The 25797-nt window shown below is 44.9% G+C and overlaps 1 protein-coding gene and 1 long non-coding RNA gene across 2 annotated transcripts in view; one reads left to right on the top strand and one right to left on the bottom strand.

The window, feature by feature from the left end:
* GAN (gigaxonin) overlaps positions 1 to 25797 on the top strand; it is a 55926-nt gene that overhangs the window by 1380 nt on the left and 28749 nt on the right. The gene's annotated exons all lie outside the window — the stretch shown is intronic.
* Positions 1193 to 25547, bottom strand: LOC120872885. The gene is made up of 3 exons (XR_005723365.1): positions 25463 to 25547; positions 14490 to 14494; positions 1193 to 1203 (listed from the first exon to the last, which is right to left on the bottom strand). It is a non-coding gene; the product is annotated as an uncharacterized LOC120872885 (long non-coding RNA).

Genomic DNA, 25797 nt, shown 5'->3' with positions numbered 1-25797 from the left:
ACTAATTTCTGGTAACTTCTCCTGGCTCTTCCTGGCTCTCTTTCTTAAAATCTATTTGCACTCTGTGGATTTCCAAGGTGGGCTTGGGGTGACTTGATGTTAGTGTGGGGTTTAGATTGCTCACGTGACAGATAGCTCGCAGCTGGCAGTTTAGAGCTTTTGAGCAATCAATATAAAATTGGAATCAGCAGGCTTGCATCTTCCTGTGTACAGAGAATTCCTTGTTTGAGGAAATGCTGAGGAAAACTACTTTAGATGCATTCTTGTAGTTCTCTAGGTGGCATCCAGCTGGCTTAAAAGAAAATCGTGAATCACCAAATACATGCTCTCTGTTCCCTTGGCAGGCTTCGTTTTTCTCCGTAGCCCTTAGCCCTTACCGTGATAATATACCCTGCATTTTACTCATTTACTTTGTGGTTCTTCCCCAACCACAGAGTAAGCTCCATGAGGCCAGGGACTTGGCTTTTGTTCATTTCCACATCTCTGGCATGCAGAAAGACCAGTGCCTGGTGGTTAGCAGATGAGTGGAAGCAGAGACTGCCTTCCTTTTTGCCACAGCAGACTGGACACGAGGGGACCGGTTCTGGTGCATTTCCGTCTCAGACGCTCAGTTGTCCCTGATGGAGAAGAGCCCTGCACCTGCTTTCTGCTCCCAGCTTTCACTCTTTTTCGAGTTGTCAGTAGCTGACTTCATCTCGGCTTCCGCTCACTAGTCTGATCAATGAGGGATTAAAATGTGTCTTCCTCTCATTTAATCTTGGACCAACCTTGTGCAGAAATAGGTAATTGGGCCTAAACCCCTCCCAGGTCTGCACACAGGTCTCCAGAAGTATCACTGGCAAGGTACCACTGCTATATCTGCCAAGTTAGGAAAGATGGGGTATCTGCTTGTGATATAGTGGCACAGATGAGAATATTTAGTAATATTAGTTTATACTAGTAGTAATTTAGGTGTGAAATATTAGTGATCATAGTAGCAGAGCCAAAAGGGACTTCAAACCCTCTAGTCCAGTTCTGTTAACCTTCCAATTAAAAAAATGGAACACGGTGGGCATTAGTGATTTATATTAAAGTGAGGTTACTAGCACTTAGCGGTTCAATTAGGATTAGACTCCAGGTTAGTGATGCCTAGTCTCCTTCTTGTTTACTATACCAAGTTATAGCATTACTTGCGTTTAACTAGTCTTTGTGTAAACTCTCTTACTGACTTTGTTTATTGAGTACTTTCACATACTGTCTTATTTTGATTTTTATTTTCAGCCATCTTGCACAGTAGGTAGGGCACTTATTTTTGACATTTTATAGGTAAATATGAATTGGTCAGTATCTGTTTTTTCAGGGACTGATTGACTGCTGTAGGTTTATTTGGTCATTGAAGCTGTAGATTTGTTCCTGGGGTTCTTTTAAAATTATCAGTCTCAAGGCTTCTTCAAAGTAATATGACTAATTTTTATTAGTATTTAGAAATGAACTGTTTAATTTTTGATGCTGATTATATTGTGCTTTTATAATATCTCCATTTTGTTTGAGTGAAACTTTAAAGAGTTATAGTGAAACAAAATGAATTTGTATGTTCTAAGGCAATGGCACCCCATTCCAGTACTTTTGCCTGGAAAATCTCATGGATGGAGGAGCCTGGTAGGCTGCAGTCCATGGGGTCGCTAGAGTCAGACACGACTGAGCGACTTGACTTTCACTTTTCACTTTCATGCATTGGAGAAGGAAATGGCAACCCACTCCAGTGTTCTTGCCTGGAGAATCCCAGGGACGGGGGAGCCTGGTGGGCTGCAGTCTATGGGGTCACACAGTCAGACACGACTGAAGCGACTTAGCAGCAGCAGCAGAACTTGGTGTTTCTTACTTTTCTCTTTTGAAGCGTAAACACTTAGGCCTGTGATGTCATTAATGTACGGATTGCTGCTAAGTCGCTTCAGTCGTGTCCGACTCTGTGCGACCCCACAGATGGCAGCCCACCAGGCTCCCCCGTCCCTGGGATTCTCCAGGCAAGAACGCTGGAGTAGGTTGCCGTTTCCTTCTCCAATGCATGAAAGTGAAAAGTGAAAGGGAAGTCGCTCAGTCGTGTCGGACTCTTCGAGACCCCATGGACTGCAGCCTACCAAGTTCCTCAGTCGATGAGATTTTCTAGGCAAGAATGCTGGAGTGGCTTGCCATTGGGTGTTTGCAAATTTGGTGGTCTGAGTTTTGTTTAATGTCTCCAGTTTGCCTGGTTTTAGTAAGTGTTATAGGTGTCTGAAGTTGTGTGGCTTAGAAACAATGTTATATATTGTTTCTGTATCATCAGCCAAGGGAACCAATCCAACTTTGTGGCACTAGGAATTGAAGCAAATCATTTGGCATACTTTTTACTCCATATAAAAAGTCTGTTAGCCTAACTTGGTTTTAATCTTTTCCTGTGCTTTATCTTTGGTTTAACGTTTGTTTTTCCTCCTGATCGTCTTAGCACCAGAGGACTTTCATTATAAAAGGAAAAAGCCAAGAAAACCTAAATTCAGCAACAGACTCCTAATGATCACCTGAAGGAAGGCTGGGTGGCACCTGTCACACCGCTGAGGATTGAGGTGCTCCAGGGAGGATGGGCAGAGACTCCCAGAGCTCGTCACTCCCCGCAGCTTACCGTGGGATGCTGCTTTCCCGGCATGCCCTCTGCCCAGAACTTTCTCATGATCCCTGAATGACATTTTCTTTTCGGTTTGTTGGCAAAAAAACAATCTAAACGTAGCTGATGACCTTTAAGAATGATGACATTGAATTCAGAGCTATAATGACGACCCACAGCAACCCTTTCCTTTCTCAGCAAACATGAGACCTTCTGGGAAAGGTTCCCTGAGGCTTGTAGGAAATTTCCTTTTCTCCTGAGTATTGCAAAGTTGCACAATTCCCTTGATCTGGTGTGGAGTTCGCCCTCCTCTCTTTCGTGAGCTGTGGCTCTTGGAGCATGATGTCTGTGAAAGAATTTGCAAGTGAATTGCCGTGTGGTTCTGTGGTGGTGTAATAGGGCTCTGTACAGGTTCCAGTCCCATATCCACTTTGGGGAATTTTGGTTTTTCTAGGGAATCTGTTGGAACAGGACTTTGTTTAGCTTTTAGTCCCAGAGAGTAAAGGAAAGAAAGATTCCCAAGAATTTGGACCCTGTAATAAGTTAGCCAACAGTAAGAATGGCGATTTCTGTCACTTGTGTTTTGAGAAAAAGCTGGTCTAGTGGGTGTGGAGTGGAGCCATTGGGCCTAGACTCCAGCCTGGATCATCTTGGACAGTTCTGTGGGCCTTAGTCTAGTCTTCTCATCTGTGAAGTGAGATTGATTGGGCTCTGGGCTGTTTTCGCTCTGCTCTGTGTGTCTTTGTCGTGAGGAGGCAGAGGTCTGTCTCTGTCTTACAGCTTTATTGTACCATCTGTAGTTTTCCCTGGTGGTCCAGTGGTTACAATTCAGAGCTTCCACTGCAGCAGGTGCAGGTTCCATCCCTGATGGGGGAACTGAGATCCCTCATGCTATGCAATGTGGCCAAAAAGATTTTTTTTTTTTTTTTTTAAATTTGGTGGCACATTGATGTTACAGCCTTCCCTTTGCCTTGTCATGCAGGACTTGGTTGCATATTCTGCTGCATAAATCTAGCTCTGTAGAGTTCTTTTGTTACAAGCATTTATTTTATCCTGTTAATTTGGATGCGTTCCAAGGCCTAATTATTGATGAGCCTGTTTTGCCATTTAAATCTAAAATTTGACTCATAGATGATGCTGATGAAACTTCTTAACGAGACTAATATGATGATCCTTGTGGGAGTCCAAGTTTCATGGTAATGTAGAAATTGTTGTCATCCTTTCCTTGGGTACTTGAAACCCGCCCTTTAATTTCTGAGCACTGATGTCTATTAGTTTTGTCTGCTGTGTGCAGAGCAAGCTTTCAGTCCTGAAGTCTCTTTTCTTTCACTTGCACTTGAGTTCTTAGTTACCTCAAAGCAGCTCATGAATGATTATCATAAGGGTTTTGCATAGTGATTGTAAGCTGTTCGGTTTCTTAGTCCTCACGGGTTCAGCTGGAAACTCCAGGTTCTGAGATGCTTACTGAGTCCTGAGCAATCTTTAAATCAACTGTACCTACTCATGGCTGTGCTCTGATGGTGATGGAAAATACACTGGGCTTGAATATCTTATTAATGGATCTAGGCCGTGATTGGCCTTGTTTGTTTCTATCCGTTTACTGTAAGGCATCCCTAACAACTGCTTAAAAAGATGAAATCTGCCCTGAACAGCTTACAGTCACATGCTTCAAAATGATCATCTCCATTCTCCTCTTCCTCCTCTCCTTCCCCTCCCCTCCTCCCCCTCTTCTCCCTCCTCTTCCTCTTCTTCCTTTAGTATTGGATGAAACCGTGTTCTTAATGTGAGATTTTCCAAAACCAATACTGAAGCATGTTCTCTTTCAGAAGATCAAAGAAAGATTTTCTCAGGGCTCCTAAGAAAACCAAGAGCTTGTAAGTTGGAGCTCTAAGTTTAACATAGATTACTCATTTCAGCTGAAAGATACACGTTTATTTTTACAAGGCAGCGGTTGCCACTCTTAGTAGCAGTGAATGCTCTAATTCTGGACAGGTTCTCGGAAGGTTTCAAATGATGCAACAGATCAATAAAATTCTTGTTGGGCTAAGGGATCTAACATTAAGTGAAGTGTTGAATGTTTAGACCTACTGTACAGCTTTCCCAGGGCTTGTTACTTTGAGTAAAAAGCAGCATAACAGAGGTGCATCTTTAATCTTAGCTCCACTGAATGCCAGCTGGGAAGCTCTCCCTGTCTTCACTGTGCCCTCTGACTTCTGCCTCTTCTTCCAGTTGGCATTTTCTTCTGCAAGTTCTCTTCAGTGTTCTTAAAGTAATTTTTATTATATAATTTAGAGAGTTGAGCGAAGTGCTTTTCCACATAGGAATTCTGGCTTTGCAGATTGGTGGTTGTTGTTCCGTTGCTAAGTGGTGTCTGACTCTGTGCCACCCATGGACTGCAGCATGCCACGCTCCTTTGTCCTCCGCAATCTCCTGGACTTTATTCAGATCCGTGTCCATCGAGTTGGTGATGCCATCCAACCATCTCATCCTCTGCTGCCCCCCTTCTCTGTCTGCCTTCAGTCTTTCCCAGCAGCAGGATCTTTTCCAGTGAGTTGGGTCTTTGCATCAGGTGGCCAAAGTATTGGAGCTTCAGCTTCAGCAGCAAGTCCTTCCATTGAATATTCAGTGTTGATTTTCTTTAGGATTGACCGGTTTGATCTCCTTGCTGTCCAAGGATAATATAGACCAAGCATCCAGATTATAAAACCACCTTATCTGTTGTTTAAACTGTTAATCAGTCTGTCTCATGATATCAAAGTGAGGCTTAAACTCTATTTATATTCCATAAAGAAAACATAATTAGGACAAATAAGGAGTCGTTTTGCTTCTGAGTCCTTTGGGGAGTGGCATCATCGTTTGGAAGAACACAAGTCTATCATTTTGTATGCTCGAGCTATGATATAAATGAATAATTTGTAAGTTGGAATTCTAGGTTAAGGGTGGAGATGCAGGGGTGTGAGCATGACAAGGGGCAGGTTACGGTTGCAACCTTGAATTCCAAGTGCTTCCCATGGGTCATCTGCCTCCTAAAACATGATGGGTTCAAAGAAGGAAGGCAATCACAGGCTCTAGTAAAGCTGACAACCACAGCTGTGTGGAGGGTGAAGGTGGTGTGTCCTTCTAAATGTCCTTCATCGCTCAGCTGGAGTTCCTGACCCCTGTGCTCAGAAGAGCAGAGACTGAAGTTGTCTCCCTAAGCATTTATTGCCAAAGAATGTCTTCACCGTAGAATGATGGTCTAATGTTTGCTGCTTTCAATTCTCTATGGGAATAAATTGTAATTTTTTTTACCTTCTTTTCAGAGTTTTTAGGAAAATAGGATACTCAGGGAAAATAAGATATCAGGGAAATATTTTGTTAGATAAAAGATTTGGCCTTCAGGCAATAAAGCTTTAAGAGGCAGCACATATCAAATGGAAGTGGGGAAGACTGGTTTTTAAAAATAGACTGTTGTAACGGGGTATAGACCAATACCATGTGCTTTGTTTTTCTTTTTACAGTTAATGTGCTAATGGATATAAAACTTTAAATGTACATTTTTGCTCATAAGTATTTTGTGATTCTTTTTAAAGATCATTTGGCACTTGCAATTTTTGTGTTAACATGAGTAGAAATATTGTAAAACATAGTTTTATAGTCACATTCACATTCATTAATAACCAAGTACCTCTGCCTCTGAATAATTCTAAATTGTCATGTGTTATTGAGCTCAAAATAGTTTCAGACCTTTGTCACTTGAATTGTTCATATTAGTCAGTTCCCTGAATTGGAGAAACCTCCCTAACCCTTAAAAGGTGTGAGTTTGGTCTGCGTCTTGCCTACCACTTTGAGCCCATTCACTGTGAGTGGCTGGCCGTGTGAGGAGGTGGGATTGGGAAGAGCAAGAAAATCCTTAGAAAGCAAAGTCAGTCATCACTGTCTGCTGCTGTCTCCTTGCTAGAGCCCACTTCTGCTTCAGGGATGTGAGTTGGAGGCCAGCAGAAGCCATCGTTGTCTTGAATGTTTCATCTGTTAGTCCTGGGAAGAGTTTCCCACACCCATCCAGCTTTTCCTCCTCCTGTGCTCCAGCTGGTGTGGGAAGTTCAGACTTACCCTCGCAGATTAGAGACCTCCTGCAGGTGGTTGGTTGGTTGGTCCTTACGTTTATTTTCCTGCCTGCCTCCTTAACACTGGTGCCCATGTGAACAGAGCTGCCTTTGCCTGAAAGGAATGAGGCCTGCTGCTTGCAGACACACCAGGACTCTCGTTTCTCTCACTCCTGCAGTGGAGCAAAAGCAAAGGAGAGGCTTTGCTTTCTTACTTCCTGGTCTTTTTACCTGTTGATAGGAAGGGGAGTTAGGAAAATAGACATCACCGTCACAGCAGTCAGTACATTCTTTAGAAATGTCATCACCCTTTAACCCATGTGCTTGTGAGCTTGTGCTCACCAGTGATAAAGTCCAGTTCAAGAATTAGCATTGTCTAAAATCATTGAGATGTGCTGTGTATTTAATTCATCAGAGTTCCCTATAAAGGGACCTTATATAACTAGTGTTGACCAATTAGAGATAGACATTCATTCAAAAACTACATCAGAGACCCTGGGTGTCCACAGCAACTGGGTGCTGGGTGGAGAGTGGGAGATCGGCAGGAGCTTGCAATTCACGGTTTATGGATCGTTACGCCTTCCCAGGCTCCACTGACTCGTGTACTGGGTGCCATTTGACTGTATATTCCGTGATCTCCCACAAACTGTCAAAACTGAGACTGAGCATGTGGAGCCTGAAGTCACTCAACTTATTTTTTCCACCTCTGGGGGGCCAGTAAAGGAAAGAAACATAAAACTAACTAGTGTTATCTTTGATGTTCACTTAATTTTTCACGATATTGTGTGGTATTTTATGATATTGTGGTAGTACCAGAATTTCAAGAATGGGAAAAGAGGAGATTGATTTTATTTTCAGAAGAGTTACTTCTGAAAGTCTGCTCTAAAAAGTATACTTAAATGACTCGTCTAATCATTCACGACTGTGTTTGTAACCCCCATTCATTACATTTACAGAAACAGCTGTTTTTAAGTAGAGAATATAGATCCTTGGTCAAAGGTTTCCTACATGCTTGATCATTCATTAAACTTTTCTTGAGCATTGCATTTATGCACGATGCTGCCATGCCCTGGGCCTCCGGGGCTCTGGATCCGTGGAATTCAGCTGGCGAGGCAGACGGTGAAGAGATCTCATTACAGAGAGATGTGAGGGGTGGACCCGGTGGGGGAGCACCACTCTGAGGAAGAGCTGTCTAACCTGAGATCTGGAGGGCGTGTGGAGGAGGGAGAGTCGGTGTGAGCAGAGCTGGGGGCCACAGGGAGAGCACAGGGGTCCAAAGTGCTGTGATCCGATTCAAGGTTGGATTGGAACACCAGCCCGAGGAGATGATCACAGTTGGTGGAGCTGCAGGAATCCAGATTGGGGCCGCAGGGCCTCGTAGCCCTGAGTTCAGAGTGGCGTGCACACTGCTCCCCCCAAGGCCCAGCTCCCACTGGAACACTTCCCAGAGAGCTGTATGTTGGGAGCTGGCTGGGCAGGTGGCAGATACAGGAAAGGGACCGCAAACCATTTTTTTCCAATATTGTTTAGTCTCTGTGAGATAGTTTAGATTTTATCAGAAGAGTTTAGGTCAGGCGTTGATGAGAGGCATTTTGGAGGGTGCTAGAATGGTTCATCATGCAAAATGCTGGGCTGGATGAAGCACAAGCTGGAATCAAGATTGCCAGGAGAATACGCAATCAGATATGCATTTCAGATACACAGATGATACCACCCTTACGGCAGAAAGTGAAGAACTAAAGAGCCTCTTGATGAAAGTGAAAGAGGAGAGTGAAAAAGCTGACTTAAAACTCAACATTCAAAAAACTAAGATCATGACATCTGGTCCCATCACTTCATGGCAAATAGATGGGGAAACAATGGAAACAGTGACAGACTTTATTTTCTTGGGCTGCAAAATCACTGCAGACAGTGAGTACAGCCATGAAATTAAAAGACGCTTACTCCTTGGAAGAAAAGCTATGACCAACCTAAACAGCAAATTAAAAAGCAGAGGCATTAGTTGCCGACAAAGGTCCATCTAGTCAAAGCTATGGTTTTTTCAGTAGTCATGTATGGATGTGAGAATTGAACCATAAAGAAGGCTGAGTGCCAAAGAATTGATGCTTTCAAATTGTGCTGTTGGGGAAGACTCTTGAGAGTCCCTTGGACTGCAAGGAGGTCAAACCAGTCAATCTTAAAGGAAATCAGTCCTGAAAATTCATTGGAAGGACTGATGCTGAAGCTGAAACTCCAATACTTTGGCCACCTGACGTGAAGAACTGACTCATTGGAAAAGACCCTGATGCTGGGAAAGATTAAAGGCAGGAGGAGAAGGGGACGACAGAGGATGAGATGGTTGGATCACATCACTGACTTGATGGACATGAGTTTGAGCAAACGTCAGGAGTTGGTGATGGACAGGGAAGCCTGGCATGCTGCAGTCCACGGGGTCACAAAGACTTGGACACAAATGTGCGACTGAACTGAACTGAGAATGGTTCAGACAGGAGATGAGAGTTCCCTGGGCTTGAGTTCATCAGTGGAGGTGGAGTCCCTTTAGAGGGATTAGCAGTAGGACTTGGTGAGAAAAAGGGAAGAGCCAGGAGAGCCCAGGTTCACGTCCTCTTTATCGGTGAACAACGCTGGTTGTCACTTACTGGCATATGAAGGACAGCTTTCAAAGACTCTGTCAAGTACAGGCTCCGTCCTCAGAGGTTACAGCTCAGGTGTGAAAGAACAAAGTGTAGAACCGAGGCTGTTTTAATGGTACAGATACTTCCAGCCACAGGCGTTCCAAGGAGGAGGGGCCGCTTACTTGACCCTTAAGGTGCCAAGGAGGAAACAGTGGAACCTGGCCTTGGGCATGAGTCAGAGGTAGAGGGCTGGGTGGGGCAGGTGAAGAGAGGGGCAAAGAGAAGGGTCCAGGTTAGCACAGGTGTGCGTGCAGGGGCTCAGGTGTGTGCTCACGATGGTAAGCACGCCACACGGGCTGGACTGGGGGCTGGACTGGAGTGGTGGGAAGTGCGGGTGGACGGCCGATCGGGATGGTATTCTCCAGTGCCCAGCCAATTCGTCTGGAGTTTTACTCAGTCGTTCACCAGTATTACACCAGTAATGAGAAGGTAGCTCAGTGGTGGTTTGTTCCCAAGGCCACAGGGGGACCAGAGTTGCTGCCTGATTCAGGTCAGCACCCGGGCCCTGGTGTCAGTTGTGGCCACGGTAGACGTTACGGGAGAAATCAACCGACTGCTATTTGGATGCGGGAATTAGGCTGAAGGAAGAAGGAAGAGCTAACAGGTTTTGAGCCCGCTGCCTTTGAAGAGTGGGGAAGACTACGATCTATCTCTGAGGTGTCCAATTCAAGGTAGCATTGCTCTAGAAACACTTTAATTAGGCTCTTCCAGTTGTTGAAAATTCTACAGAGGGTGACACATATCTGTGAATATATGCGTTTCTCATCTCTGCCTCTCTTAACCTCCTGCTTTTTATTCCTTTTCATCCTTCAGGACCCAGTTTCTCTTCTTTTGTAATATTTTTTCCGTTCTGCCCGATAATCACTCCCCCCTACAGGCTTCTCTGTGGTGGATGGTGTGTACCTTCGGTGCCCCGTGTGTCTCTCTTATTCAGTAAGGAGAAACAGGACAGACAGATGGACTGGGTGCTCTTAAAGCGTCTTTTATCTCCAGGGCCAGAGGCACTAGATCCATTAGGAAGTCTGTAGGTAAGAGAAGCGAGTTGCCTGCAGTCTAAGTGCTGATGAGGAAGTAGGGGATGAGAGTTCAGGATGCTACGTCTTACTTGGAAGTGAGATGAAGCTTTTGGCCGAGGCGTTTTACTATATAGCTGAACGTGTATCGAGGACTTGGGGAGAGGGGCAGAATAAACCATCTTAGGACAGATTTTAACCCAGAAGAAAGTCTTGAATTTTGTACCGCTTTAGATGGCGCAGTCAAGCTCAACAAAGTCCCATTTCTGGTGCCAAGAAACCTGGGAGCAGGAACCAAATTCTTGCTTCAAAAGTAGTAGCTCCAGAGAGAGCTTTTGTCACAACATGACCAGAGAATTAATAGAGAAGCATTCATTCCCGTGACAACATTTTGGAAGGCTTTTTCGGCTTCAGGTTGTTTAGAGAAGTTTATAACAGATTATAAATGAAGGAGGCGCCAGAAACAGAAAGAGCATTTTGAGATGCTGAAGTGAAAGTCATCAGACAGAAAATGAGCCGTCTCACATTTATTAAACGGACTTGAAAGGGCAGTGGCGGAGTGCGGGGGTGGGGTGGGGTTGTATTTCAGGCCGTAGTGGGTTTTTGTTTTCCTACTCCCACTATCTTTAAAAAAAAAGAAAAGAAAAGTTTTTTAAGCATCGTGTAATGCTTTGGTTTAAACTGCTTTGAAAGGAAGAATACAAAGACATGAAAATACATCCATAGAAATTCTTACTTCTCCTTTGAATTTAAATCAGGAGTTCCATTTTGCCTTGGAAAAGGCAGACCTTCCTTCTGACTCTATGAGAAGAGGGAGTAGAAAGTGAGGAGAAATACGAACCTACGTCTGTGATAAGAAATTTCAGTGGTATTCAGTGCCATTTGTGTGCGGCAGCGAAGAAGAACCAGATCCGCCAGTTTTTAATTAGAGAAGACTTGTGAGAGTGCCCCCAAGAAACTCTCCAGTGGTCCAGTGGTTAAGACTCTGAGCTTCCAACACAGGGGCTGTGAGTTCGATCCCTGGTCGGGAACTAAGGTCCCATGAGCCATGTGGTGCAGCCAGAAAGAAAAAAGAGTGCCCCCAAACCAAAGGGGCTTCCTCTTGAAATGGCCATTTCCATGGGCTCTTAAGGTTACAGGAGGAGCCTCTTTTAAGCAGCACCTGAAAAATCCTATCTGAGTAGAAAATCTGGAACTGTTTGACAGGTTAAGGCATGAATGTCTTTCTTTTATTTCTAGAAGGCCAGGGTGTGACCAGAACAAGGAATCAGGCTTGTTTCATCCTAGAAGAATTTTCTGCTTCTCAAGTTGCTGCGTCATGGTCTGTCTTTGAACTCGTCTTAAAATTTTAACATGCATTTTCAAACCTTGTCTTTTAAAAGGTAAATTTTTATTGACTGCTTTACTTTGAAACATATAAGAACTGGATTTACATTTTAAGAATCTTTTTTTTTTATACAAAAGGTTTTATGGGAAACCACATCAGAGTTCAGTTATTTACGTCTCCCAGAGTTCCGGTTCTGAACAGTGCACTAATATATTGTCACGGTTGCAATTTCTCTGTATATATACACACACATATATATGTAATTTCTGATTCATCTTTTCATTTGAAGTCATTTTGTATCCCTCTAATATCTCAAGGTAATGCCCATAATCATTTTTAATAGTTATTTGTTATGACATCATTGCTGTTCCATATAATTTGCTTCATCATTCCCCTTTGACCTTTTAATTTTCAGTTCCTTTTTTTTCCCTCCTGAATAGTGGCACTAAACAAGTTAGAAAAAAAAAAATTCTTGTTTTTTTTTCTTGTATTTTCTGTGGGTAAACCCACTTTAAGGACTTTGTCCCAGGGATATCTGTATCTGAAGATAGAACAGATTTGTTCTTGTTATATGAGACCAGATTACTGTCCAGGAAGACTGGATTATCCTATCAAGACCCTGACAGTATGTATCTGATTTTTTCTTTTTTTCCTTTAGATTTATTGCCATTGCCTGGTCACTTTTCCAGGTTGTTTCTCAAAGTTATTACTGTTTTGCATATCATTACTATTTTGTTAGGCTGAATTTTTAAATGTTATATGTTTGCTATTGTGAAAATATTTAGAGCAGGGTTTGGCAAACTTTTCTCTAAAAGGTCAGAAATATTTTAGGCTTTCCAGTCTGTATCCGATCTCGGTCACATATTCTTTGTTTCTTGCTTCAACAACAATCTTTTAAAATATATTAAAAAAATTTTTTTTAGTTGAAAGGGCATACAAAAACAGGCTGTGGTTTGTAGTGTCAGCTGTGATCTAGAGAATCTGACTTTTTGAAATCTGGATGTGGAGTCTTTAACCCTGGAGATCGTCTTCAGTGCTGGTTGCATGTCGTGCGATGACCTGCACGGCAGTCTTCAGAGGGCAGAGGCTGACACTCAAGGCTAGTCTCCCCTGGCGCTCTCTCCCCTGCTCTCCTCCTGCTCCATATTCATCTCTTCCTTCTAGGACGTTCTGTAGTGTGTCCTCTTCCTTGTCCTTAAAAAAAATGGCAATCATTTTCATTCCTTTCTGGCTCCTCTTCCTGAGCATAAAAGTATGCTTAAGTCCTTCCCAGCACCCAGAACATAGGCAATGCACAAATGTTAAATAAATGCATCTGATAAAAGCAAACACACTCTGCATCCTCTTCCAACAAGTGCACGATTTTCTTGACCTTGTGCCGACAGTCTGTGAAGGAAGTGTGTGTGTATCTCATCCTTGGTCTCACCTCCTGCTCCCCTCTGCCTGTAGGCGCGTGTCTTCTCACTCCATTAAAACTGTTCTTCTAAAAACTGCTAAATATAATGGCCAAATCAGGTGAAAAACAAATTTTTTTTAGAGTTGATTTACAACGTTGTGTTAATTTCTGCCGTACAGCAGAGTGATTCAGTTACACACATGCACACGTTCTTTCTCACCGTGGTTTCTCCCGGGGTGGTGAGTGGAGTTCCCCGTGCTGTTCCGCAGGGCCTTGCTGTGTGCCCACTGCTCGTCCGCCAGCCCCCACCGCCCACTCCACGCTCCCGGCCCCTGCCTCAGCCCCCAGAGTCTGTGTAGAACTGACACCTTATGGCATTTCTCTTTCTGACTTAACTGAAAACGGTTAAGTGCCTGTCCTCCTCGACCTGTCTGCTGCGTCTGTCACTCTTGGTTTATCATGCTCGCGACCGCTCTCGTCCCGTCCCCCGTCTCCTTTTCTGGCCCCCGCCTGTCCCCAGACGTGGTGCGGCACCGGCGGCGTCCCCGGCCTGCTCTCTCCCCACCGCGGCCGCATCTCCTCCGGCTGAGCCCCAAGCGCGTCCATCTGACGGCCGGCCGCACGGCCAGCCCGAGCCCGGCCCGGTCCGGCCCGCTCCCTCTGCCCCCGGCAGGTGGTCCTTCATCTGCTGTGATGGCTGCTGTCCTACCAGGCTCTGCAGGAGGACCCGGGGGACTCCTCAGGGAGGCCACCTCCTCCCTTTCCCTTCAGCGTCAAGTTAACGCCAAGGCCTGTTTCATCCTCTCAAGTCTCTGGAAGCCGTCTCCTCGCTGCTGTCGCCGCCACTTGGGTTCGAGCTTCCACTGTTGCTGAGTTGTGCCAGGCTCCCTGCTGGCCTGTCTGCCTCTATGCTCAGGCTCCACCCGTCTCCCAAAGCTGCCGCCAGAGTGATGTTTCTAGAATGTAATTAGATAATGTTCGAAACTCCGGTGTCTTTGGGGATGTGGTTGATTCAGGCGCTGGGGCAGGAAATATAGACTGTGTGTCTGGAGTATTTGTGCCAGCAAGTAAGGAGGGGCTCAAAAGAACATAGAGGCTTTTAGCAGGAACATAGAGCTGCCCTGAAAGAAGTCTTGATGGCCAAAGCTGGAACAATTTGAGCAAGAAAATGAATAACAATAACATTGTATTATAATCCATAGACTAAAGAAACACTGATGTATCTGAGGATGGATAAATAAATAAATGGGGGAGAAGAAACAGTTCTTTCTTATAGAAGAAGCTCAATTAGTAAATGTAGAAGAAGGAATAAGAGAATCAGAAACCATCAGTTGAACACCGCGTTAATGTTGCCGGCAAGAGCTACCAGTGGCAACTAAAACTAGTGGGCAAGAGTTTGAGGAGAAAAAAGATATTTGCATGTTCTCATATTAGTTCCTCTAATGTACTTATTAATTACAAAGGGGAAAATGGTAACTTACAGTGGAGAAACCCAACAAACATCACCTAACCAGGTGGCCACGGTTAAGGTCAGCAGTAACAACACATTGACATCGTGTTCTCCCTGATGTGAAGGACACAGTGTCGCTCTCGTAGTGTCCCTGCCGGAAACACTCAACCTCAGTCTAGTCGTAAGAAATGCAGTTCAAGTTCAGGGACACTGTACAAAATAATTGACCAGGGCTCACCAAAGTGTCGGGTCTCGAAAGGTGAAGAAAGACTGAGGAAGAGTCTCAGCTAAGTGCAGTTTGGAACCCTGGGTTGGGTCCCAGAACAGAGAAAGGACATTAGGGGGAAAGCTGCTTAAATCTGAATAAACTTACTAGTATTGTGCCAGTCTTTATTTCTTAGCTTTGGTCATTGTACTAAGATTATGTGAGTTAGAGGAAGACAAAGATCAAATGATGTGGCTTATATGTGGAATCTAAAAGATAAGGATATAAATGAACTTATTTACAAAGCAGAAAGAGATCCACAGAAATAGAAAACAAACTTATGGTTACCAAAGGGGAGAGAAGGGGGGATAAATTTAAGAGTTTGGGATCAACGTATACCACTACTACATGTAAAATAGATAAACAATATGGACCTGCAGTATAGCACAGTATAGAACTCTATTCAGTATTTTGCAGTAACCCGTAAAGGAAAAGAAACTGAAAAAAATATATATGTATATATAACTGAATCACTTTGCTGGACACCCAAAACTGATACAAACAACATTGTAAGTTTGTTTTATAAAATCTTTTTTTTTTTAAGATCATGTAAGTTTATTAACGTTAGTAGATATGTTCCATGAAGGGTATACAGGAACCCTACAACTTAAAAAAAAAAGTTTGCAGCGAGTCTAAAATTATTTCAAGTAAAGAGGTTTCTCCATTTCCCCTCCAGGTGAAGTGCAGATTCTCTTGCATGGTCTTTCGACTTGGGTCTATTTGATTTCTTAAAATTCAGTTGAGGTTCAGTTTAGTTCAGTTCAGTCTCTCAGTCGTGTCCGACTCTTTGCGACCCCATGAACCACAGCACACCAGGCCTCCCTGTCCATCACCAACTCCCGGAGTCCACCCAGACCCATGTCTAGCGAGTCGGTGACGCCATCCAACCATCTCAACCTCTGTTGTCCCCTTCTCCTCCTGCCCTCAATCTTTCCCAGCATCAGGGTCTTTTCAAATGAGTCAGCTCTTCACATCAGGTGGCCAAAATATTGGAGCTTCAGCTTCAACATCAGTCCCTCCAATGAATACCCAGACTGATCTCCTTTAGGATGGACTGGTTGCATCTCCTTGCAGTCCAAGGGACTCTCAGGAGTCTTCTCCAACACCACAGTTCAAAAGCATCAGTTCTTCGGTGCTCAGCCTTCTTTATAGTCCAACTCTCACATCCATACGTGACCACTGGAAAAACCATAGCCTTGACTAGAGGGACCTTTATTGGCAAAGTAATGTCTCTGTTTTTGAATATGGAATCTAGGTTGGTCATAACTTTTCTTCCAAGGAGTAAGCGTCTTTTAATTTCATGGTTGCAGTCACCATCTGCAGTGATTTTGGAGCCCAGAAAAATAAAGTCTGACACTGTTTCCACTGTTCCCTCATCTATTTGCCATGAAGTGATGGGACCAGATGCCATGATCTTCGTTTTCTGAATGTTGAGCTTTAAGCCAACTTTTTCACTGTCCTCTTTGACTTTCATCAAGAGGCTCTTTAGTTTTTCCTCACTTTTCTACATGTTTTTGTCAAGAACAGCACAGGGGCGATGGCATGTCCTCCTGGGTGTGGGGCCCGGGATAGCCACTTGTCCCGACATCGTTAGTGTTGGTTTGATCACATGGTTAGAGATGGTGTCTCCTGGATTAATCTTGGGCCTCTTCTCTTTGTAATTAACATGTAACTTGCAAGGTGAGACTTGGAGGTTATGTGAACATTCTGTTCCTCACCAACTTTCCATCCCTAGTTTCAGCATCCCTGTGTAACTATTACTCCTTCTGTATTTATTAGTCAAGTCTCCTAAATTTTAGGGGTAAGCAGCTGGGCAGGAAATCAAACGATTATGATGATAAGGACAGCGGAGGGAGAAACAGGCTTTCAGCAGACTGGGACAAAGCATTTATTGTAGAATAAAGTAATGGGTACTTTATCCAGAGGTTTCAGATGAGGAAGTTTAAAACTCAAGACTCCTAGAGATGGCCGGCACCATTTCATTTCACTGACATTAAACCGTGGTTAGAAGTGGGGCTGGTCAGCTTCTCAAGGGTGGGGACCACCAGCTGGTTGAGGTCCAGTTTTTAAATCCACGCCCAGTGCTGTATGCTGTGCAAAACAGTCACCATTTTTATGGGTTTGGTTTTTGTAGTCTGTACACCTTTCCCTCTGGTGATTGCCGCATTGCTGCAGGAATAATTAATGTCCCGCACGGTCATGTACACCCACTGTCCAGCCCTCCCTGTCCCCCAGACTCACACCCTGACTCACACTCTGCAGTTTCCTTGAGCTGTCTCTGTTTGAGGGGTACTTCACACTTTTCCACATTCTCTTATTTCAGGAGACATCATCTTCCCTAAGATAGATTTCTCTTTTGTTCAAATCACACGACTCTGGAAGGCAGATATTTTGTGTTTTCATATTTCTTCCAGATATTGATGTCACTGGATGTGGTTACTCAGAGCAGATCTAAATATGAAACACTGTATTTCATCTTCAGAGCAGATGACGTGATAAGAGGAGGAAGATGGAAAGCGGTTTTGTGAATGCTCGCAGGCTCTGGGGTGGGGAGGTGGTCAGGGGCGGATGGAGACCGTGAGGCATCCTCTACGACGGAGTGGCTCTGCTTTGGCCTCATTACTGGGGGCTGGGTGGGTAGGCTGACACCTGAACAGTAAACCTTTGGTTTCCTGGAGCCCTTTCCTAAGCTTCAGACTTGCCCATCACTCTGTAGCTGCTCGTTTTCGGCGTGGTGCACCAGAGATGTGAGGGGACGGCACTGGAGCGGGCAGGATGGAGTGCCGGGCAATCAGGCTTATGCACAGAGGACAGGCCTCCCCTTCGGCCATTGTCCATTTGGGCCTCAGCACAAAGGCTGATGATTTCCTCGGGGGCCTCTGGGTGGCGGAACATTTGAGCTTTCAGTTCTTGAATTGCTGACTGCAGCACACCCGGGTCGGATGCCGGCGAGAGCGTTGCCTTCCCCCAGTGTGGACCAACCTGCGGGCGCTGTGTCGGGGAGCATCCAGCTGCGTGGCTGGGGGATAATGCCACTTCTGAACATTGGTGCTGCTTTTGTCTTGGAGCCAAACGAGCACAGTAGCTGATCACTGCAGCGCTGAAACCCACTGGCTGTGTGCTGTTACCAAGTCCCTGATGTTTCCCAAATCCCCATTCAGACGCTTGATGGGGTAGAGCAGGGAGCCAGAGTCCTTGCTTTCAGAGGTGCAGGCGTGAGACAAACACCATCTATTTGATAGTGGCAAATTCTAGGAAGAGAAATAAAGCAGGGAGGGGAAAGGGGTGTTATTTTAGATAACACAGTACCTGGGCCGCTCTTTGTGGTTGTTACCGGAGCAGAGACCTGAAGTCAGTGAAGAATTAAATCTTCCCCTAATCAGGTAAGTGGGAGACAGACAGAATATTCCAGGCAGGAGGGCACACATCAGACTAAGCTGGGAAACTTTGAAAATATACACTGTCTTGGACCTGACATCATTGGTCTAGGACCTGCTTTATCTGTAAAAGCTCTCCAGAAGATTCTGGGAAGCAGGTTGGGGAGCTGCTCTTAAAATCCATTAAAATTATGAGTCATGCCAGGATCTATATGAGGGGGAAAGTTTTGATGGTAAATAAGTAAAAACCACACTCTCTCTGGGTGAAAAAAAAAAAGAGAGACTTGGATGCAGAGAGAAATGAATAGAGGAAATTAAAGGAAATAAAGGAAAAGAAAAAGACTAAAAGAAAATCATTTGAAAAGTAGACTTTCTTTTTAGAGTGAAGTTCATAGGAAAACTGAGAGGAAGAGAGAGTTTCCATAGCCTCCTACTGGCACGCATGCAGAGCCTCCCTGACCAAAGGGGAACCTCGGTCACGAACGACGACCCTCCACTTCCCCATCACCACCCAGGGTCCAGGGCTGACACTAGGGTTCACCCTTGGTGTGCATGTTATGGGTTTGGGCAGACGCAGGATGATCAGAGTCCACCATCATGATAGCGTACTGACCAGTGTTGCTGCCCTGAGATTCCTCTGCCCGAAAGGCCCATTTTTGGTATGGCTTTTAGGAGTTCATGAAGACTTGAGGGAGGGCGTCCGTAAGACAGACTCCCCGCAGTGCAGGCGTCATCAGGGGGGCCTCCATGGGCACACGCACTGCTGAGCCTGCTGCCCTCTGCTCTTGGAGCTGCCGGTTTGACGGGAATCATTGGAAACAGTGTGAGTAATGCCCATGAATCGCCCTCCCTGGAGTTCCTGTGAAGCCTCACTCCCTGAGCATTGCTTTCTCCTGAGTCCTGTCTGAGTAGGTTTCTTTGCTCTTTTTGGAGACAAGCCTTTGCAGCTGAGGTGAAGGAAAGTCACTTAGATGTCTTCTGTGTCACAGTCACCTCAAATCCCAGTGTCAGTAGTGTCTGCGGTGAGGAGGAGGAACAGGCTTGATGATCCGGGTGCTCGTTAGGACATCTCGGCCCAACCGAACTCTCCCAGCCGTCGGAAGCCGGTGAGAAGAGGACAGTGTATAACCAGCAGGGGACTTTGCTCTGTTATTTATCACGGACCTCTTTCATAGATGTAAAACTGAATAATACCAGTTTCTTTATTAGGCAATGACTCTTTTCTTATTATACCTCTTTTCAGGGTTGTCAAAAGAAAGCAAAGCTGATTTTGTCTCACTTCTGTTTAATAGAACAGAAAATATGTGCTTGCCCAGAGAGTAGGGAATTGGAGGGAAAGGGAACTCCCACCGCGTCACCCACAGGAGGCGTGTTATACACCCTCGGAAACAGATTGAGTTGGCTGGACTGTGTCATCTAGGACTCGACAGATGCGTCTCCAGAGCAGAGTCTCCACAGTAACTCTTGAGTCTGTTTCAGCAGTTCAGCCCAGGAGTGTTCAGGGATGGGGAGCTCTCAAGTCACCTCATTTAACCTCTTCTCTCTACAAACGAGAACAGGGATGGTGAGGGGGGAGCGCCTGCCCTGGAAACAGAAAACTGGGCAAGAACGTGACAGGCGTGGATGTTTGTATCTCAGCACCGGAGGCCCCATCTTAGAATACTCCCACTCTTCCGTGTTGTAAAGAGTCTTATGACATTCTCAGGGGGATATTTTAAGACTACTGCAGCTTCTGGGAGAGTTTGTAAATTGATGTCACATGGTAATAAAAACAAGGATATTGTGACTTCCGATGAATTCATGTATGATTCTAAACCTGGGGTGGAGACAGAAAACGAGAGAAGAGGGAGAGCAGCAATATAGGTACAGTCCATTATCTGTAAAGTAATCTACAAGGAGATACTGTACAACACAGGGAATATAGCCAGTGTTTTATAAAAACTGTAAATGGACTGTAAAAACTGTGAGTCGCTCTATTGTGCACCTGTAGCTTATATAACATTGTGCATCCACTATACTTCAATTAAAAGAAAGAAATCAGAAGAGTTGATTCACTTCCCTGGTGGCTCAGTGCTAAACAAGCCACCCACCAATGCAGGAGACCTGGGTTCAGTCCCTGGGCTGGGAGGATCCCCTGGAGAAGGAAATGGCAACTCATTCCAGTATTCTTGCCTAGAAAATCCCATGGACAGAGGAGCCTGGTGGGCTACAGTCCATGGGGTCACAAAAGAGTTGGACACGACTTAGCAACTACACAACAACAACAAATATATGGACTAACTATAGAAACAAAACTGTCAGTTATTAGCTCTTTGGCTTAGCCTTTTCTTTTTTAAAATTAACTCAGTCCAACTCATTGAATTTTCAGTTATATGCGATATGTGGCAAGGGAGATAGAAACGATGTGAAAGGTGAGAAAGTTCTGGATAAAAAAGGGACAGTGTGGAGGAAATGTGCTGGTAGATATTGGGAAAATGAGGGTGCTCACTGGGGAAACAAACGTGAGACAGTGGGACAGAGACTGTGGAGATTGAGTTGGGAGGTGGGGAAGTGAAGACAAAAGGAAGAGGAATACGACAAGTTTATAAGGTTTATCGGTGAGAAAGGATGGTGACTAAGAAATGAAAGAAGGAAGTCATTGCAAATGGTCATGGGCTGTGAAGCAAGACAGTTTCACAACAGTTCTGAATGACTCTTAGCATCTCATGGGAAGGAACTAACGGCCAACTTTGACTACATTCCTGACAGACAAATGGAACCTGCAGGATGGTCTGTGAGTTGTCACCTGGCCATGATAATATAAGAGGGACAGGAAGGTGGGAAATTTTGGATTTGAATTTAAACCGTAATTAAAATAAAGTTTTGTGATTTGACCCTCAGACATTTAAAGACTTCAACAGTACAGTGTTTCAGTTTTCACCGACACTGAAAAGGGTCAGATTTTATAGACGTCTGAAATGGTCAATATTTAAGGAAGTCTTTTTTTTTCTTTCTTCTTAGCCACTGGACTTCCCTGGTGGCTCAGATGGTAAAGCATCTGCCCCCAGTGTGGGAGACCCAGGTTCAATCCCTGGGTTGGGAAGATCCCCTGGAGAAGGGAACGGCAGCCCACTCCAGTACCCTTGCCTAGAAAATTCCATGGATGGAAGAGCCTGGTGGGCTACAGTCCATGGGGTCACAAAGAGTTGGACACGACTGAGCAACTTCACTTCACTTAGCCAGTGACTATACCCTGCCAGCCGCTGAAATAAAACTGTACCTTTAAAATATATATATATTTATTTATTTATTCAATTTTTTGCTTTGTTTTGTGAGTCTTTGTTGCCATGCACGGGCTTTCTCTAGATGCGACAAGTGACGTGTGGGCTCAGTAGTTGTGGTACACAACAGGCTTAGTTCCCTCGCAGTTTGTGAGATCTTCCCTGACCAGGGATAGAACCCATGTACCCTGCCTTGACAGGCAAATTCTTAACCACTGAACCGCTGGAGAAGCCCCAGGAAACTGTACTCTCTCAAAGCAATTCTTTTTCGTTGTGAAAACACGCGGCAGTAGTTGACCCCTGAACAATGTGGGTTCGAACTGTATGGGTCCATATGTGCGGATATTTTTTTTTTCAGTATTGCATGGGTTTACTGATACACAGGTTAATTGAAGAAAATCTACACGTAAGTGAACACATGCACTTCAAACCCATGTTGTTCAAAGGTCAGTTCTACATGATCCATGGTTGGTTGAATCTGTAGATGCAGGTGCGAGGGGCTGGACAAAGGGACTTGAGAGTCTGCAGATTGTGGTATCTCTGTGGGTCCTGGAATCATTCCCTCAAGGATAGCGAGAGATGACTATAATCATCTAAAAAACAAAGTCCAGTCACATGGCTGAAAAGTAGAAAGGGGGCATGCCGATCAGCGTCTTCATAACCTCTTTCCTCATCAGCTCGGCCCCCCTCCCCCACACTGCCTGCAGCCCGTGGGCAAGCACAGCCAGCTCTGGTTGGAACCACTTGAATTCTAGGTGGCGCTCCTCGATGTGAACACATTTTGAAGCTAGTGCCTTTAAATATGTTCAAGACTGCATCTAGTTAGGATTAAGAAGCCACATAGTAATCTGAGCAACGAAAGTTTAAAAAATCTTTAACTATGAGATTATAGAGTAATGAGAAATTGGCCACAAAGAGGAAACTCTGCAAATTCAAAGCATAGCTGACGTAAGGAGCAGCTGAGATGCAGACTTGATCGGCCAGGACAGATCAACACGTGGCAGAGAAGCCACGCTGCTGGAATTTGCTTGAAGTCAGCCCTCTGGAACGCGCCAGAAATCTGTCCCCTGTGGTGCCGGGGAATGCCTCCAGGAGTTCAGGGCAAGCTGCCGGGCGCCACAGGCAGCCGCACCCCCAGGAGCCTGCCCAGCTGCGGGGCCAGGGCCAGGCGGCAGGCCCACCCCCTGCGGTGCCTCTCCAGCACCCTCCACTTCGCACGCTTCGCACCCTGCCAGTTCACCCTTTAGAAGGCTCAGATCGGTTTTCATGGAGCCTGCAAGAAGGGTGGACTCGGTGCCGCAGAGGCGATATGGTAATAGCCAGCACAGTGAGTTAGAAATACGAATACTGACACCATCCTCAGTGAAACATTCCCTGAGCGTCTGCGTACAGTAGATTGTAGAGCCCAATATTAGTGATTTCAGTGTGATTCTTACCACTTCTGCTGTCTTTCTTGATTGAGAATTGACTGAAAAATTTTTTCTTCACTTTTAATAAAAGTGTCACTTGTATAGATAGACCTAGAGTGCAGCAAGCAGAAAAGACATGCCTTTTGTGTAAAATTATTAGTTGAGGGGAAACTACAGAGACAGGAACAACAGACACGGAATATAGGGGGAAGCAGAATTGTCTAAATATCCTCTTTCTGCCTTCAGATGCGGCATATATTCCATCGATTTCACCTACCTAAAGGCCTTCCAAGGCCTCCTGTTGGACCAGAATGAGCCAGCTTCCTTCTACTGGTGCAGGGCTGTTACCCTAGGGTCATCCCTCACCATTCCCTTCCCTGCTTTCCTGTGTTGGATCCTGTCTTTTTTTTTGTTCAAAGTCTTCCTCTTTCTGGATGTTTTCTGGGGCAGTTTTCGGGACAGCATTCTGAGAAATGTTGCATGGGAGATCATTTGTTTTGAGACTTTGTATAGATGAAAATATCTGTTCAGTCCTGATATTTGGTTGGCATTTTGACTGGTTAAACTACTCTCTCCATTGCACACCCTTCAGAGTTCATCAGTCTTCCACTGGAGCTGGGCAGCCTTCCTCAGCAGGGCAGGGGAGTTGTCCCTTCCGTGGAGCAAGGATCTGGGAACTCACCTGTTTGCTAAGACTTTGTCCATCCATTGTTCTGCACTTGGTTCATCCTTCACCCTCCTTCCACGGCTGCCTCATCCTGCCAACTCCAAGCCTTTGGGCTGCTTCCTAAGTGTGACTTAAGTGTGTCTTCACTTCCCTCGCTGCTAAATTAGGAGCATCTTTTAGACCTTGGGTAAAGGACCTGTTCTTAAGACCCAGAAAGCACTGACTGTGAAAAATTAGTCTTCAAGTTGTTTATCACCTTCAGTTCAGTTCAGTCGCTCAGTCGTGTCCGACTCTTTGCGACCCCATGTATCGCAGCACGCTAGGCCTCCCTGTCCACCACCAACTCCCGGAGTTCACTCAGATTCATGTCCATCGAGTCCGTGATGCCATCCAGCCATCTCATCTTCTGTCGTCCCCTTCTCCTCCTGCCCCCAATCCCTCCCAGCATCAGAGTCTTTTCCAATGAGTCAACTCTTCGCATGAGGTGGCCAAAGTACTGGAGCTTCAGCTTTAGCATCAGTCCTTCCAAAGAAATCCCAGGGTTGATCTCCTTCAGAATGGACTGGTTGGTTCTCCTTGCAGTCCAAGGGATTCTCAAGAGTCTTCTCCAACACCACAGTTCAAAAGCATCAATTCTTCAGTGCTCAGCTTTCTTCACAGTCCAACTCTCACATCCATACATGACCACTGGAAAAACCATAGCCTTGACTAGACGGACCTTAGTAGGCAAAGTAATGTCTCTGCTTTTGAATATGCTATCTAAGTTGGTCATAACTTTTCTTCCAAGGAGTAAGCGTCTTTTGATTTCATGGCTGCAGTCACCATCTGCAGTGATTTTGGAGCCCCCAAAAATAGTCTGACACTGTTTCCACCGTTTCCCCATCTATTGCCCATGAAGTGCTGGGACCAGATACCATGATCTTCGTTTTCTGAATATTGAGCTTTAAGCCAACTTTTTCACTCTCCACTTTCACTTTCATCAAGAGGCTCCTTAGTTCCTCTCCCCTTTCTGCCAGAAGGGTGGTGTCATCTGCATATCTGAGGTGATCGATATTTCTCCTGGCAATCTTGATTCCAGCTTGTATTTCTTCCAGCCCAGCATTTCTCATGATGTACTCTGCATATAAGTTAAATAAGCAGGGTGACAATATACAGCCTTGACGTACTCCTTTTCCTATTTGGAACCAGTCTGTTGTTCCATGTCCAGTTCTAACTGTTGCTTTCTGACCTGTATACAGATTTCTCAAGAGGCAGGTCAGGTGGTCTGGTATTCCTATCTCTCTCAGAATTTCCCACAGTTTATTGTGATCCACACAGTCAAAGGTTTTGGCATAGTCAATAAAGCAGAAATAGATATTTTTCTGTAACTCTCTTTTTCCATCACTTTAGGGGAAAAAAAAAGTATCAAGTCTGCCAAGGTTTACCAAGAGTTTACCAAAGAAGGCCTGCACCTCATTATGAGGAGGGCAGTGAACTCAATTAAAAATGAGACCTGAACTGAACGTGTATTTCATGAAGGAGGCCATGTGTGGCCATGGACCTGTGAAGAGATGTTCAGCACCTAGGTGGTGAGGGAAGACGGGTCACAACCACACCAGAGACCACACTTCACTCAAGGACGGGCAGGATTAGGAAGTGGGACAGAGACGAGTGTCGTAGAGTTTGCGGGTCCACACCAGATGAGGCCGAAAACTGCTCCAGCTACTGGGCAGAATAATTGAGTATTAGCTCATACTTTGGAAAAGAATTTAGCTTAATTCTACCCCCAGGGATAAGCCCAAGAGAAATTCTTTAGCATATCACAAAAGGAGACACACACAAGAATACCTAGCAGTACTGTTCCCAATACCATCAACAGGAAAGTGGCATATTATACAGCCAAAAAAAAGGAGAAAGTGTGATACTCAGCAAGATGAATGACTCAGCAATATTAAACGGGAAACTTGAATACAGCATTTGGTTTAATAGTTACTTCAGATGAGGAAGGAGGGGAATGAACCGATGGGGAGGATGATTTGGTTAGAAGCAGGGTATTGTCGAGGTCCTAGCTTTTATTTTGGGTGGTGGATGTGTGGGGTCCTTGTTACATCATTGAAAATAGCTGGATAATTAAATACAGGGAAGAATAAGCCTAAGGGGCCTGAGGTTCCCCAGGTGAAATAGAGACCCTTACTCGCATGCCCTTAGTGCTTTAGTTGTCTGTTTCGCTTGATTTTTAAGAGGAAGCACTGAACCCTTGAACAAGTACTTTGTAGT

Source organism: Oryx dammah, unplaced genomic scaffold (genome assembly GCF_014754425.2).
Source record: "Oryx dammah isolate SB20612 unplaced genomic scaffold, SCBI_Odam_1.1 HiC_scaffold_13, whole genome shotgun sequence".
In the NCBI taxonomy this organism is placed as follows: Eukaryota; Metazoa; Chordata; class Mammalia; order Artiodactyla; family Bovidae; genus Oryx; species Oryx dammah.
This window is presented reverse-complemented; position numbering and strand designations above follow the sequence as displayed.